The following is a 15,548-nucleotide window of genomic DNA, read 5'->3' as shown; positions in this document are numbered from 1 at the left end:
AAGATGGTAAATTTAATTTAGCTGTTTCCCCACAATAAAAAAAATCAAACCGCTCAGCAACTCTATGAAGTACGCACTTATTCCCATTTTATAGACGAGGAAACGGAGGCATAAAGAAGTTAGGAGATTTTCTTAAAATAGAATGAGTGACAGAGCCGAAATTTAAATCTGGGCAGTCTGCTTCCTGCAAATATCCATACGGCCCATCTGGCTCGCTTCAGGGCTCCGCTCAAATGCCCACCCGGTTTGCACACCCTCCCTCAGCACCTCCATAAAATAGCAGTTGCCCCTGCCCAGCACACCCCCCACCCTTACTACCTGCTTTAGTTTTCCTTCTTGGCACTTCGTATGACTCGACTTATACTTACTTGATTACTTTTTAAATTTTTTTAGAGAGAGAGAGGGTGGGGCAGAGGGAAAGGGAGAGAGAGAATCTTAGGCAGGCCAACACCCAGGATGGAGCCTGATGCCAGGACTCGATCTCATGACCCTGAGATCATGACCTGAGCCAGAATCAAGAGTCAGGTGCTCAACCAACTGAGCCACCCAGGTGCCCCTATTTGATTACTTTTTAATGTCCGTCTCCTGGCTTCATGATGGCAGGGAGTTTGATTTTTTATTAACTCCAGGATCCATGTGCCAGGCACATAGCAGGTGCTCAATAAATACGTTGAGTGAATGAATCAAACATGTATTGCGTGCCTTCTATATGCCAGATGCCAGGAATGTTAATATGTCCATGAATTCTCGTCCCTGGCTCCAGGGCTCCTGGTCCGGTGGAAAGATGGACAAGCAAGCAGGTATTTGCAGTCTTGACCTAGGTGGGAGCTCGGAAGGCTTCCTGGAGAAGGGAAAGCCCCCTGAGCTTAGTTCTGAAGAATGAATTGGGGATATCCAGGTGAAGAAGAGGAGGAAAGGCTTTCTAGGCAGAGGGAACAGCATGTACAAAGACCTGGAGGCAGGAAGAGCCCTGACCTTTGGGAGCGCCCAGTCAGTTAGTGCTGGGAGGTGAGGTGAGGTTGGAGTCCTTTCTCAAAAGGCCCAGGCAGGTCTTTAAAGGCCGCGTTGGCTCACTTGCAGACACTCAATGGGTCTGGAGAGCTGTTCTTTGCATGGTCTCATTTCTTCTTTCCTATGTTCCAAAGGAATATATTAGACCCATTTCCAGCTTGGCGGGGCCTGGAATTCCATCAGCGGTATTTAGAGTCCTGTAAATACAAACCTCACTGGGGAAGGGACGGGACATGTATCTAGCATCACTCCCTGCTGTCTGAATCGTGCTTTGCCTTAGCAAAGGAATCCCCACAGTCACCCTGCGCGGTGAGTAGGAGAGAATGGCTGGCAGGTCCATTTGGGAGGCCGGTACACTGGTGCCCCTCTGGGTTAGGTCAAAATCACACTGGTGCAGTCGGGATTCAAACTCAAATCCGCAGACGCCAGAGCCTGGGTGTTCCTGCAGCACATGAAGAGGACACCCGGGTTTTGCTGATAAAACCAGGAATCTGGCAGCCATCCTGGGGCCTGGGGAGGCGTTATTGTTTCTCCTGGGATGATGTGTGTGTCTTTTTCACTGGGGCTTGGCCAGGGAAAGGCTGTGTCATGCATGTGGCATCCACAGCGGAGCCATGAGGGTGTGGCTGGAGCAAGGGTGGTGAATGCAAAGGAGACTTTTTAAAAGATTTATTTATTTGAGAGAGAGAGAAAGTGAGGGGGAAAGGGGAGAGGGAGAGGGAATCCCAAGCAGATTCCATGCTGCTCGCGGAGCCCGATGCAGGGCTCGATCCCATGACCGAGATCGTGACCTGAGCTGAAACCAAGAGTCAGATGCTCAACCCACTGAGCCCCCCGGGTGCCCCGCAAATGAGAATTAGACCATAAAGTGGAGACAGAGGGCAGGGGCTGGGCATGGAAAATCCAAGTGGATGGGAAGTGAATCCCACCTCGATGCCTGAGGGCAGGATGTAAGATCACCTTCCCTGTGACTCACAGACACAAGTGTGTTTCTGTGGCTGGAAACGCCCCACCTGCCCTCCATGGAGCCACGAGATCGGCGTGCTGGGCTCCTGCGTCTGGATGAGTTATTTCCCTGCAGGGACTATTGGTGCCGTGTGTGTGTGTGTGTGTGTGTGTGTGTGTGTGTGTGTGTGTGTGTGGCAGGGCAGGTCAACGGGCGCATCAGTGGCAGCCGAACAGGGAAGGAACCACATCTTGGTCTTCCTGGGAAAGGAGCCATCAGAGCTCTGTGGTTTCTCTGCAGGACGAGCTCTTAGTCACAGTCAGCTTGAGGAGGGAAAAGGACGTTGGGTGACCCAGGGTGACCCGGGACCCACCCCTGTGGTAACTGTATCATTTGTCCACTGGTATCACGATTTAAAAAATGTATTGGCTTTGTTTGCAAAGCTGCGAAGGAAAGTGTCCACTTTCATCAACTGGAAAGTAACTTTTCAATGGCTTTTAAAAAAAAATAACTGCTGACTTCATTCCTCATGTTTTCCATGGGGCCCCCTGGGATCCCCAATTATTGACACACTCCATTCCTTCACCCACATAGAAACCAGGCTCTAGCTCGAGGACCCCATTTCCGCAGCAGTGCTCTCTCTGCACCCCACACCCAGAGTGGCTGATACTCTCTATGCTTCCATGGGGGTGTTTAGTCCCACTGGGGGCTCTTTGCCTCCCCAAGGGCTCATACTTGCCCTCTCCTTGTCTTGGTCATTTGATCACCCTCGCATGCTTTCTGTGGCTGAAAACTCCCCACCTGCCCTCCAAGGAGGGACGAGGCGGGTGCTCTGGGCTCCTGGGTCTGGATGAGTTATTTCTTTGCAGGGACTATTGGTGCCCTGTGTATGTGGGGGGGGGGGGGGTGGGCATCAGGGGCTGCAGGCACCTGGCTCACTATTTTCTTTCCCAAAGCCCAGTGTCCTCTCTTGTTCTCCCAGAGAGCAATAATGCTCCTCTTCCCCCCTGAGGCCCCCCAAAACTCCTTCCCATCCTCATCCTCAGCTCCCGCATGCAGCTTTCTATTTCATTGAGAAACTATACGCCAACAGAAAAGATGCGCTTACCAGCCTCTGTTGACCATCTGCCTCCCTGCCTCCCCTCCCACGGCAATGGATGACCCCTCCATGTTATTTCTGGGCCAGTCCTACCAGCCCTCACCCCTCAGGGGTCTCCTCCTTCCTATACCCTTTTTTCCTTCCTCTTCTGGTTTCTTCCCATTGGCATACAAGTGTGTTATCACACCCCCAACTTTATTTTTTTTTCATATTTTTAAAAATTATGTTATGTTAGTCACCATACAGTACATCATTAGTGTTTGATGTAGTGTTCCATGATTCATTGTTTGCGTATAACACCCAGTGCTCCATGCATTACATGCCCTCCTTAATACCCATCACCGGACTATCCCAATCCCCCACCCCCCTCCTCTCTGACACCCTCAGATTGTTTCCTGGAGTCCATAATCTCTCATGGTTCATCTCCCCCTCTGATTTCCCCTCCTTCATTTTTCCCTTCCTTCTCCTAATGTCCTCCCTGCTATTCCTTATGTTCCACAAATAAGTGAAACCATATGATAATTGTCTTTCCCTGTTTGACTTATCTCACTTAGCATAATCTCCTCCAGTTCCATCCGTGTCGATGCAAATGTTGGGCAATCGTTCTTTCTGATGGCTGAGTAATTTTCCATTGTATATATGGACCACATCTTCTTTATCCATTCGTCCGTTGAAGGGCATCTCGGCTCCTTCCACAGTTTGGCTATTGTGGACATTGCTGCTATGAACATTGGGGTACATATGGCCCTTCTTTTCACTATATCTGAGTCTTTGGGGTAAATACCCAGTAGTGCAATTGCTGACACCCCAACTTTAAATAAGACCCCCCTCTGACTGACAGCAGTCCCCAGCTGTTGCTCTGTCTCCCACGAAACTGGAAGCAGGTGTCTGCACTTCCTGTTCTCTCCTTCTCTTTTGAACTTACCCCAAACTCTCCTTCGTTCCCACCACTGCCTAGAAACTACTTTTGTCAAGCATCCCAGGGATCTCAGCATGCCCAAATCCAGGGCTCATTTCTCACCTCTGACTGTACCTTACCCCCCACTTGCAATTAGCTACCAAATCCCATTGATTCTGCCCCTTCGATCTCCCAGCTGCCCCCTCCTTTATCACCACTGCCCTGGTTCGTCCCCTGGCCCCTGACCCCTGTTCACCTGGCCTGTTATAATAAACACTCTCTTTACCTTTCTCCCTGCAGTGCCTGTCCCCTCTCCAGATGCTCCATCCGCCCCGGCAGATTCCAGAATGACCCAAATCACCTCCAAGTTCCCAAATCCAATGCTTAGGAATTTTTTAATTCCTCCTTTTTTTTTGGATTACTCTATCGACTACCTTTCCTTGAAATTTTCTCCCACTTTAGATGCATCACTCCCCTGCTCTAAATTCTTCAGTGACTCTGGCCCCCGTGGGACCTGACACAATCTCTTTTTCATGGTATATGGGACCCATCTTGATCTGGCTCCTGACTCCTGCTAAGCCTCACCTCCTTATTCCTCTTTCCAGCCCCTGTGGTCCCCGCAGTTGTCAGTCTCCCACCTGTCTGCATCTCCAGCTCACGGTCTCCTCTGCCCAATGCTTTCCCCTTCCCTGGCCTCTATCCACACACCCCGCTTTCCACGGGTTTCCTATTAAAGGATTGCTTGCACTTCCCTCTTCCCACCAGACCATAGCTTCCCTTCTGTGTGTCCCTAGAGCCAGGTATGACTTGGCCAATGGTAGGCGGTCAGTCTGGGTGTTGAACGGGTCGATGATGGAATGGCCCATGAAGGAGGCACTCGGCTCCTCAGGAACATTGTGCCAGGGTTTCCACGTGGCACATGGCAGGAGTAATGTGATTCTGAGGAACTTTGCTGAGGATTTTGGTCAGACTCCCCCATATCAACAAAGCTGCTATTGGAACTTTCTGTCTGTTCTACCAGAATGCTACTCTGTTCTACTAGAATCCTATCAGCCTTCCCTGAGGGACAGAGCCCAGCCTCCTGAGGGGGGAGGGGAGGGGAGCTTGGATATTCCAATCCATCCAATTAGCGTCCTTGGCAATGGACAGCCCAACAGCCAAGGGGAGAGGGGATGAGGGGAGTTCTGCCCAGAATAGGGCTGAGCCCCGGGCTCTGGAAGCTGGAGGTAGGTTGAAGCAAGTCAGCAGAACAAACAGCTGTCCTTGGGTCCACGGATTCTCATGCCCTTGTGAACACATGGATTGATCTAGCATCCCAAACACCCAGTGCCCTGCAACTTCAAACATTTCAACATCTGTGCCTGCTGAGTCTGGTGCAGCCTAATCATGGTTACTCTGGGTTGTAACTATTGTGGACACGTTGTCCTCCTTGGGACCTGTAGGGCAGAGCCCAGGCCCTGGTCTGTCTCCTAGGCCCTCACGGAGTTGATGGTGCTCAGTGGACCCCCCAAGAAAAGTTTGTTGAGTGAGTGAGAAGGCATCAGCCACCTGTGATAGGTAATTTAATAGCCTACAACCTATTGGAAAAATAAATGTGTTGATTTGAGCTTAAGAGCCCTGTGGAAGAAAATTCTCTGCAGTGCTGATTGCGAACCCAACCGCGAGCAAAGGTGAAGTCCTTTTTGGAAGTCGTGTTTATTGTTCCTTCCTCCCTGAGACAATGAAAGAGAGGAGAGAAAGGGACTGAAGCAGTCTCTCTAGTGGCTTTGTTCCTCTACAGTTTGGAGACCCTCGTGGGGTGTCCCAGGGGGGATGGGGTGTGTCGAGGGAAGGTGTGAAACACAATTGTCTTGAGATTCCTTCTTACCCAAGTGATATCTTTTCTTTGTTGACACTTGCAAATCAGAGATAAGCAAAAAGGAAAAATGTGCCCCAAATCTTATCATTCAGAAAAAAAAAAAACAAAAACACCCCAAACACTGTTTATAGTTTGGAGTAGTTTTAGTCTTTTTCTTTTTCAGAAACAAGACAAAATCTTTATTATTGTTGTTGTTTTGTGTACAGGGATTTTTGTTGTTATTACAAAAGCCAAGAATCGTCCTAGTATAAAGGGTGGGAAAGATAAACGAGAAAAGTAAGGAGGATTGCCCTTGGGCTCGGCAGCGAGCTCCCGTGTTACCATCCACTATGTTTACTCTCTGTCTTCCTCGCTACCCCCTCCCCTCCCTGCTTCAGTGTCTGACATAAAACAAAACAAGGAGGGGCGCCTGGGTGCCTCAGTCATTGGGCGTCGGCCTTCGGCTCAGGGCGTGATCCCGGCGTTCTGGGATCGAGCCCCACATCAGGCTCCTCTGCTGAGAGCCTCCTTCTTCCTCTCCCGCTCCCCCTGCTTGTGTTCCCTCTCTCGCTGGCTGTCTCTCTGTCAAATAAATAAATAAAATCTTAAAAAAAAAACAAAACAAGGAGAACTCCAACGTTTTTACTGTCTATGCTGTACCAGATCAGGAAACAAATAAGCAAATAAATGAACACAAATAAAAAGAAAGAAGAGAAAAATGGTCACAATCACCAGGTCTGTTTCCAAGCCCATCTATGTCTGTCTGCCTCATTCCCTCCCTTCCTTCTCTGGTTCTTTTTCTTTCTTCCTTCTTAGTTTTCTTGAATGGAAAGGTGAACCCTCGGGCTCAGTAGGGCACACAGCTAGCTGCCTGGCACTTGCTTTTCACCTGATGCCCACTTTCACCAGTTTGGGTAACAGAGGCTGAGAAAGAAGGGAGCCCACATGAATCTCCTCACTGCCTGTAGAAATAAGAGACTTTGGAGGAAAAATCCAGAGTGAGTGGAGGGCATGGGTTCAGCAATGCAGGGTAAGCTCAACCGGCCCTGGGGAACTTTGTGGTTTCCAGATGGGTGAAAAGGAGAAGGGACATATCTCTTCATTGATTTAAACAAAAATACAAATCTTCAAATTCTTTTAACATCCTTGGCTTATCCATCGAGGAAGACCTAGAAATGGGAGAAGACGTCCTGGGTGGGAATCTTCCCTGTGCATCTGTGGGGGCGCTGGGCTGACTGAATGGAAAGTCTCTTGGTCATTCCTCCTGGCCTGTGAGGGGCACGTAGGGGCCACGCAGTCACATCTCACCCAGCGTGCTTCTGTTAGGATGTGCAGTGTGCTGTGTAGACCCTGTGCTGGGGTCCCCAACAGCTGGGCAAGTACCACGTGGTTTCTGGGCTCATAACTGAAAACATGGCTTGTTCATTGTCTTCCCTCCATCCTGCCTCCCACCCCTTTTGTTCTGGGCCCACTATGACTAATTTTATTTTAAAAAATGAACTACTATTCCTTTTGGAAGTTTTAAATCTTTTAATTAAGGTACAGCAATGTCTTTCGCAGCTGTATAAAGCGCATAGCTTATGAGACCAAAGAGGGCTGCCTTATTTCTCTCCCATAGTCAACAGAGGGGATTGAATCGAGGGAATGGTTTTGTGGGATGGAACAACTAAGAAGCCAGACAGGATGGGGAGGCCCCCCACCCCCCAGGGGTTAGCAACAGCAGGGTGCTCCCGCCATCCTGAGACTGAAGAGAGCCCGGAGGCGGGGTCATGCCAGCCTAAGCTGGAAGTTGCTGGGTTTAAGGCAGAGATGTGACTGACCACTGCCGAGGACGCTGCCCCAGGGAGCAGAGAGGCAGAGCGGAGAAAGGGCTTCCTCTCCAGTGGCTTCGCTCCTCAGTCTCTTGCCAGTGTCTTCCATTGAGTAACCCAATCTTTCTCAACCTTTTTTCTATTATCATCTCCCCAAGGGGACGTTTTTTGTCTAATTGCCTCTCCACCCCCCCCCAATTTTCATACCCCAGATAGACTATATATTGATTGGTGTACAGTGTATGTAGCTGTGCTTTATACTAAAAAGAAGATGATTTTTTCACACTGCTGAAGAACCAACTTTTACGCCTGTGGGGGTGATCTGGCCCCCATTGAGAATGGATGGCAGAAAGCAGCTGGCTCAGCCCCGTTGCGGAGGAGAGGAGAGCCCAGGGAGGGCGAGGAAGGGACCACATCACGCATGTCGGAAACGGTCTGTCATCTATCCTCACGCGTTTCTGAGGGTTTGACTGGATGTAGGATCTAGGATAAAAGTCATTTCCCATCAGAAATCTGAAAGCTTTGCCCATTATCTTCTAGCTTCTAGTCTGAAATCCCATGCATTTCTGATTCCCAATTGGGATGCTTTTAGGATTTACTTTTTAACCCTTTTGTTCTGAAATTTCGGGACAATGGGCCTTTACGTGGCACTTTTTTTATTATGTATTTTTGTATTGAAGTGGACTAGACGTATTGTGTAACTGTAAGGCCTACAACCTGTGGATTTGATACATTTACGTATCAGTATGATCAGCACCGCAGTTAGCTAATACCTCTGCCACTTTTCTACGGCGCACTTTTTAAATTCACTGGGCTCGGCGCTGGACAAGCCCTTTAAATCTGGGAAGTATGGTTCTTCAACTTGGGGAGCATATTCTTCTTTCTTTGAGAATTTTCTCCTTTCTGTTTTCTCTGTATTTTCTTCTTCTTTTGAATATATATGCATATATAATCAATTACTATAACTTTGATTTCCAAATGCCTTTTCTGTTTTCAGGGTATCTCTTTTGCAAGCATCCTGTTCTTGTTTCATGGGGTGCAATCTGTTCTCTTTTGTCTTTGAGGTTATATGGGCTTTCCAGAGTTTTCTTCTGTTCCCTGAGTTGCCTCTACTCCCAGTGAGTTTCTTCCTGATGTTGGTTTTGTCTCTGACTTTCCTGTGGGAGGCTTTCCTCGGATGTCTGGTGCACCTGGAGTGCCTGTCCAATTTAAGAACAAGGCTCTAACAAACCGAAGGCAGGACCGGGTTGACCAGTGGGAATCACGGTGGGACAACAGGGCAGCGACTAGGGTGTTTGCTTGTCAAACCTCCGAATGCAACACCGGTGGGTCTTTTCTCCTAGGCTGATTTTTGAGCTTGATCCCTCTAGTAAAGTCCCCCCCAGACTTTAGCCTGGGGCATACCAGCCTGGCTGTCAGTGTTCTGGAAGCTGAGAGTACGTGGGAACGTGGGAGCATGAGAGGGGATGGTCTCCCCTTTCAATAAGTAGAATTCCACTTATCACTTCTGTTTCTCACTTGTGCATGGCCTTTTTCAACCCTGCCTACTGTGCTCCAGGCCATTTTTCCAGCTTGACTCTGTGTCTTAATTTCTCTATCTTTATTCTTACCCCCTAGAGTTCACATGCAAATAGGCAATTAGGATTCTGTGACATGAGAGCAGTGATAAGCACAGGTAGTATGGGGAGCTCCAATGGAGGATGCCAAAAGTGGTCAGGCTTATGCAGCCAGGTCAGGGAGGGCTTCTTGGAAGAGGTGCCATCATGGCCCTGCAGGAAGGTCTGTGGAGAGGTAATTTAGGTTTTCTACAGAGGTTTAGTTCCAAGGTCAGGGGGACAGGGGAGGTCAGCTTAGCCTCTAGGTTTACTGTGGGGCCCTGAGCCTCCAAAGCTCTCCTCTTTCTTCTCCATTTTCCCTTCTTCTTCTGGTCCAGGTTTAGACCTCCTCTGAGGGCCTGGCCAGAAAGGTCCAGAGGGCCATGTGGATCAATGGATTCCCCCAATAGAACCACGATGCCTTTACTGGTATCCCCCAAATTAACTCCTAAATGTCCCAAATGTCTCAGATCCTTCATCCGTGCCCCAAGTTTCTTGGGGGAAGGGATGGGCAGAGTGGGATAAAACCAGGCCCTAGGAGCATTGTTCTGAATGTCCCAGAAAGTGTGGGTTGCAGAATGATGGGTGTCATTGTCACTACTTGCCCTAGAGTTGGCCATGGTGTCCCCAAAGGCTCTGGTCATTGTTCTCCAGCAGGTAACAGCCTTGACTGCGCTGCGTGCACCGTGCTGGCTGGCTGGGTCACTCATGTTGCTCTTCATCGTGACCCAGTTTGGGACTCTTCAAAGACATCAACAACTATTCAAGCATGCCACTACTTGTGGCAATGACATTTTCTGTCTTGCTTTCAGGTGGGATTATCCTTAGCCATGTGCCTCGAGAAATGCGTGGTAGGAGCAAAAGTGTCTGGATAGTATAGACTAGAAAAGGAACAGGATGTCATCACGGATGGCTTTGCAGACCCTGGGATTCAGGGCCTGCTATTGACCTGGCTCAAAATGGAATAAAATCGGTCCTTGGGCCTGGAAGGGAGGTAGGATGAGGGCTACAGGCTCAGACTGTGTCACCTGTCACAAACTCAGAGGGACTAGGAAAGGGCTTCAACTCCCAATTTCCAGGAGAGGATACTGCTGGAATCAGCAGGGTTTGTCCAAGGTCACAGCACAAGTTTGAAAGTCATGGTTGAAAGTCATAGACTTCTGCCCTCTAGTCCCTTCCTCCAGCCAAATTTAAATATCTTCTCTCATAATCATCATTAACATCATCGAAGAGATAACAGCAACGATACCATAACAACAACTGTTTACTTAGTTCCTGCTCAGCACGGTCGGGTATTTTATATCCATGGCCTTTAGAAGCATTTTGGCTGAATATCTTCAGGACGGATAGCAGGGGCTGCTGTCTATATATTATGGACCAATTTTTCAGACATAGCTCTTTTTTGAACCTGTGATAGAGAAAGTGGGTCAAGAATACCTATTCAACACCTATTTATCAAGTTTCAACTATAGTTCAAGGCCCTCAAGAAGGTCACGGTCTAGTGAGACTGGAGAGCCAGCAGACAGGTGTTTACCACACAGCAGGCCAAGCACAGGACAGAGCTGATCACAGGGTGGGGTCATGTGGAAGCATCTAGACTGGGAGAGGTGGCCAAGAGATGCACCTGAACTTAGCCTTGAGGGATGAAATTCAGCAGATGAAGGGAGATAGGCAGATTGGGAAGTGGTGATGGTGGGGGGATCCATAAGGACATTCCAGAACAAGAACTGGCCCTGTATAAACATGGCGGCCGGCGCCATTTTCGCACCCTGATCTAACAGCACCTGTTACATCAAGGTTTTAGATAAATATTTGTTGGATGAATGAGTGATCACATACAGATTTGATTTGATTTGAGGCCTGATCTCCAGGCAAGGTCTTCCCTGCTCCTTGAGTTGTTCTGCATTTGATGTGGTTGGAGTGGGCTGTGTGTGTGCTTGGCCAATCCAGGAAAACACTGGGTTGCTTGGTCCCAGTTGAACCTGGGACAGGAAGAGCTTGGCTGGACTTTTTCAGCCAAACATTAACATTAATTGACGTCTGAATGTTGGAGGAAAAATTCCTGCAAAAGCAGTCCCAGGTGTTTCACGAAGCCTAGGGTGGGGTTGGGTGCTGCAGGGCTGTTGCCTTTGACTGGTGTCAGCCTCAGGAGGGGACATGAGCGTAGGTCACAAGTAACCACTGTCAGCTCGGCTTCCCCTTCACCGGCTTGCCTGTTTCCTCTCTCTCTGCCTCCCCCCCATGCTCATCTCACTTGGTCAGCACAGCCTCCCCACGCAGTAAGTGCAGCAGACAAAGAAACTTGGTCTTGGAGAGCCAACGAGACCACACAAGGCCACTCGCTGGTGAACGGCACAGCTGGCCTTCAAGCCGTGACCTTCTTTCCTGAGCATGCTCACCCCCTACCTCCCCTTTCCACACACCACCTGTGTGTGTGCTGGGATGGCCATTCTCACAGTCAGTGAGGGTTTCATTTACTTATCTGCTCGCTTGCTTATTGTCTCTTTCCCTCTACAATACAATGCTCCTGAGAGCTGGGACCTCTTCGCTTTGATCAGCGGTGAGTCCCCAGGACCTAGGATGGTTCCAGGCACACAGGACTCCTCTAGCAAATCTCGAAGGCAGGGACATGGGCCTTTGTAATTTTCTCGCTGTATCTTTCATGCCTGGAGTGGTGCACGTCATAAATACTTGTTGAGTGAATCAGTGATTAAGGAACAAATGCTGGAGTTTGGGGATACAAAGAGAAACAAGCTAAATCTTCTCTGTGGGAAACTCACGACTGAGTGAGGGAGACACGTATTAGCCATTCTTGTTGACTGACCATCGGCCACATGCTGTCAGTGCTAAATGTTTCCAGGTGTTTTTCCGGGGGCTCGGGGTGAGACAGGAAAGGAGGCAGGCAGAACCCTGCCCACCAGGACCTGTCACGTGATTTTTGCTGTGCTGTTCAACGAATCGGGTCATGGCTTGTGAAGGGACCAGCACCCCTTCCCCCGACAACAGTGGGGCCATGGGTCCATGAGTGAACAGAGATTTGTTGAAACCCCCCTGAAGACAGAGCCTTTGCAGCATGCCCAGTGCACACAGACGGAAGGCCAGGCTGTGAGGTCAAGGAGCGGGGTGCAGCTGGGAAGGGGAGAGACCCACAAACTCTAGAAGACACCTGGGTACTCACTGGGCCTGCGGCACAGAGCTGATGGAAAGTTCCTGCAGTGAGGGCTCACTGGCTAGAGGTGGGACAGCACCAGACGCAGCACGTGGGTTTGGAGTCAGGCGCCGGGATTCAAGGCCCCTTATTAGCTTCATGACCTTGGGTGCTTGACTCCACCTCTCTGAGCCTTAACTTCTCCATCTAAAAAAATGGGGGCAACAACGCCTCTTGGGTTGTGAGATAGGGTCAGGGCAACACACGTGTCCGGCCCTTAACACCGGCGGCACATGGGAGTCGCTCAGTGAGCCACAGCTGGTGCTCAGAGGTCAGGGGTCATGGTGGGCTGGCTGGGGGGCATCTTCACAGCTGGCTGGGAAGCCTGGCTGCAGGGAGGCACGTTCTCTGCGAGGGCAGGTCTGGGGGTCCAGTGCACGCAGGGCTGGCGATCAGACTCACCCCCAGCACCCACCAGAAAATTCCCATTAATTATTTAACAACCCATTATATTTGGCACCTAGAGCTTTGTAACAAGGCCTATCGCGGCAGGTTCCATCCGGTTCGCACAGGGGGAGGCTTTGACCAGAGGTCATTTCATACTCCGGCTCAGTGAGTGAAAGTCCACGTGCCCTTGGGAACCCCCCTCTCTGTAGGATTGCAACTATGGGCTCGGCACTGACCTGACCTGGCCATTCAGGCCCCTGCCCTCAAAGTTTGTTTCCTGGAGGAAGAGACAGATACTGTGTCTCAGTCGCAGATGGTGAGACAGGCTCTGAAGAAAAGCTACATAGCGGAGGAGGAGAGAGATGAAAAGCAGAGGGTATGCTGCTGGGTGGTCAGAAGGGCTTCTGAGCAGAGACCGGAATTCAGCCAGGGAGGAAGACAGACGGGTCCCCAGGTCACAGCTGCCTAGGGGGGCGGATCAGGGAAGGTGTAGACAGCAATTATTCAGCAATTGCTGGTGCCCTGGGACTCCGTGGTGTCAGTGGAATGGACATTCCCCAAGCATGTGAACATCCCCAGGTACTCAAGGGATGAGCTCCTTGGATCGGACGAGGAGGAAGACGGATGGCATCTAATAGTAGAGCCATGTGGGGATCAGCGGGAAGCTCACTCCTGTGCAGACAGGACAGGAAGTACAAAAGCCATGAGATGGGAATGTGCTCGATACGCTCAAGGAGCAGAGAAGGCGGCAGCACTCCGGGATGGCCGAGAGAGGGGCACACATGGCAGGGGTGAGGCTCAGATCGCACAGTACCCTTTAGACCAGGGGAAGGACGCCGGGTTTGTTCTCAGCAGGATGAGAGCCATGGACGGTTGTAGGTCGCAAAAGGCTCATTCCAGCTGCTGCTTGGAGGGTCGGCAGGGGGCAGGGTGTGCTGCTGGGTGAGATTTGGAGCAGAGAGGCCAGCTAGGAATCGCTGCAGTAGTCCCCATGGGGCTCATGCTGGTGGGGACTGGGCGGCAGCCATGGAGCAGGTGACAGGTGGGAGGTGAGCTCAGGCACACACTTCCGGTGGGCGCGGGTGGATGGGTGGTTCCGGGTCGGGCTGGTTGGGGATGGTGTCCTTTGTTGGTGAGGGGGTTGGCTGTCACTGAACACTGAGGCTGTATACCAGCAAAGCCTTCAATGACTCTTCAATGACTCTGACCTGCTTGGAGGTCCCCGGCCTCTTGAGCCCCCTCCAGAGAAACAATTGAATTCGTTGGCTCCTGTTGACATAACACATGCCACGGGCTGGGTGGCTCAAGCAATGTTCTGGAGGCTGGAAGTTCAAGATCAAGGTGTTAGCAAGATTGGTTCCCTCGGACGGCCAGACCTCTCTCCTTGGCTTATAGACGGTTGTCTTCTCCCTGCGCCTTCACGCCAGCTTCCTTCTGTGCGTGTCTATGTCCAAATCTCCTCTTCTTATAGAGGCACCAGTCACATCGGATTAGGGACAGGCTAATAACTTCATTTTAATTTAGTTACCTCTTTAAAGACTGTGTGGCTTTAAAAAATGGGTACAGATATCTCCAGATATGGCTATATTCTAGGGCCCTAGGGGTTAGGACTTTGACAAAGGAATTTTGGGTGGGACACGAGTCAGCCCATAGCAGTGACCTGGGTTCCCTGGGATGGGGTTTGGTGCTGGTTTGTTTTGGTGTACCTCAATCTCCAAGAGGCTGGGGGAACATTCTCCCACCTTGGGCTCCTTTCTTGTCGGCTTGCTCCTCCAGTCACCTAGACCTTCATTTCTACCTCTTTCTCTGCCTGAGCTTGCAAACGGCCCCCAGAACCAGCCCAGGGTTTCTGGAAGCTGGATATTGTTTCTGTCATCTGGCTGCCTGCCTTCTCATTCACCAGCAAGCAGCCCCAGCTCCAGCAGTGGGGGGCACTTCTACTGACATGGATGGCCCAGTAGGGCCCCGGGGGCTTTGTCCTCAATTTCGCAAGGTGTCAAGCCAGATCCTGTGACAACGCTGGGCTCTGGGGAGCATGGGAAGCCTGGTGTGCTTCCATGTTTTCATGTTTGACCATCTCAGGACCAATATTATCCGAACTTTCTAACTTTCTTGTGCCGTTGATTTTAGCTTTGGATGATCAAGTGTTCTATTGTGATAAGGCAAAGGGTGTAAAGTGAATCACACAGTATCTGGTGAGTAATAGACCCAGGGTACACAAAACTCTTATTATTTCAAAAACTCTTATTACTTCACTCAGTCTTTATCCTTTCCTCTTCTTTTTTTTTCTATCATAAGATTGATTTATTTATTTTAGAGAGAGCGAGAGAGCGAGTAGGGGGGAGGGGCAGAGGGAGAGAGTCCTAAAGCAGACTCCCTGCTGAGCGTGGAGCCCCAACTCAGGACCCTGAGATCATGATGTGAGCCGAAACCAAGAGTCAGACACTCAGTTGACTGAGCCACCCAGGGGCCCCTACATTTTTGTTCTTAGAAAGGGACCTGGAAATGCTCACATCGTCTGAGGCTATGAGTTATGCTCATACCGTTGAGTTTCGGGGCACTAACATTTATTAACTAATTACTCTATTGTACCCATCACCTGATCTACCCCTGTATGTATGAGATGGACATTTTCACCCCCATCTGATATATGAGAAAATCTGAGACTCAGAAAGGTGAACTGACATACTCAGGCCGCCCAGTTAAGTAGGGGAAAAGGAGGGATTGGAGCTCTCTGATGTCTTGTCTTATGAGGG

Source organism: Ursus americanus, chromosome 8, assembly GCF_024610735.1.
Source record: "Ursus americanus isolate L20-20 chromosome 8, mUrsAme1.1.p, whole genome shotgun sequence".
In the NCBI taxonomy this organism is placed as follows: Eukaryota; Metazoa; Chordata; class Mammalia; order Carnivora; family Ursidae; genus Ursus; species Ursus americanus.
The sequence above is the reverse complement of the archived record's forward strand: the minus strand, read 5'-3'. Positions refer to the sequence as shown.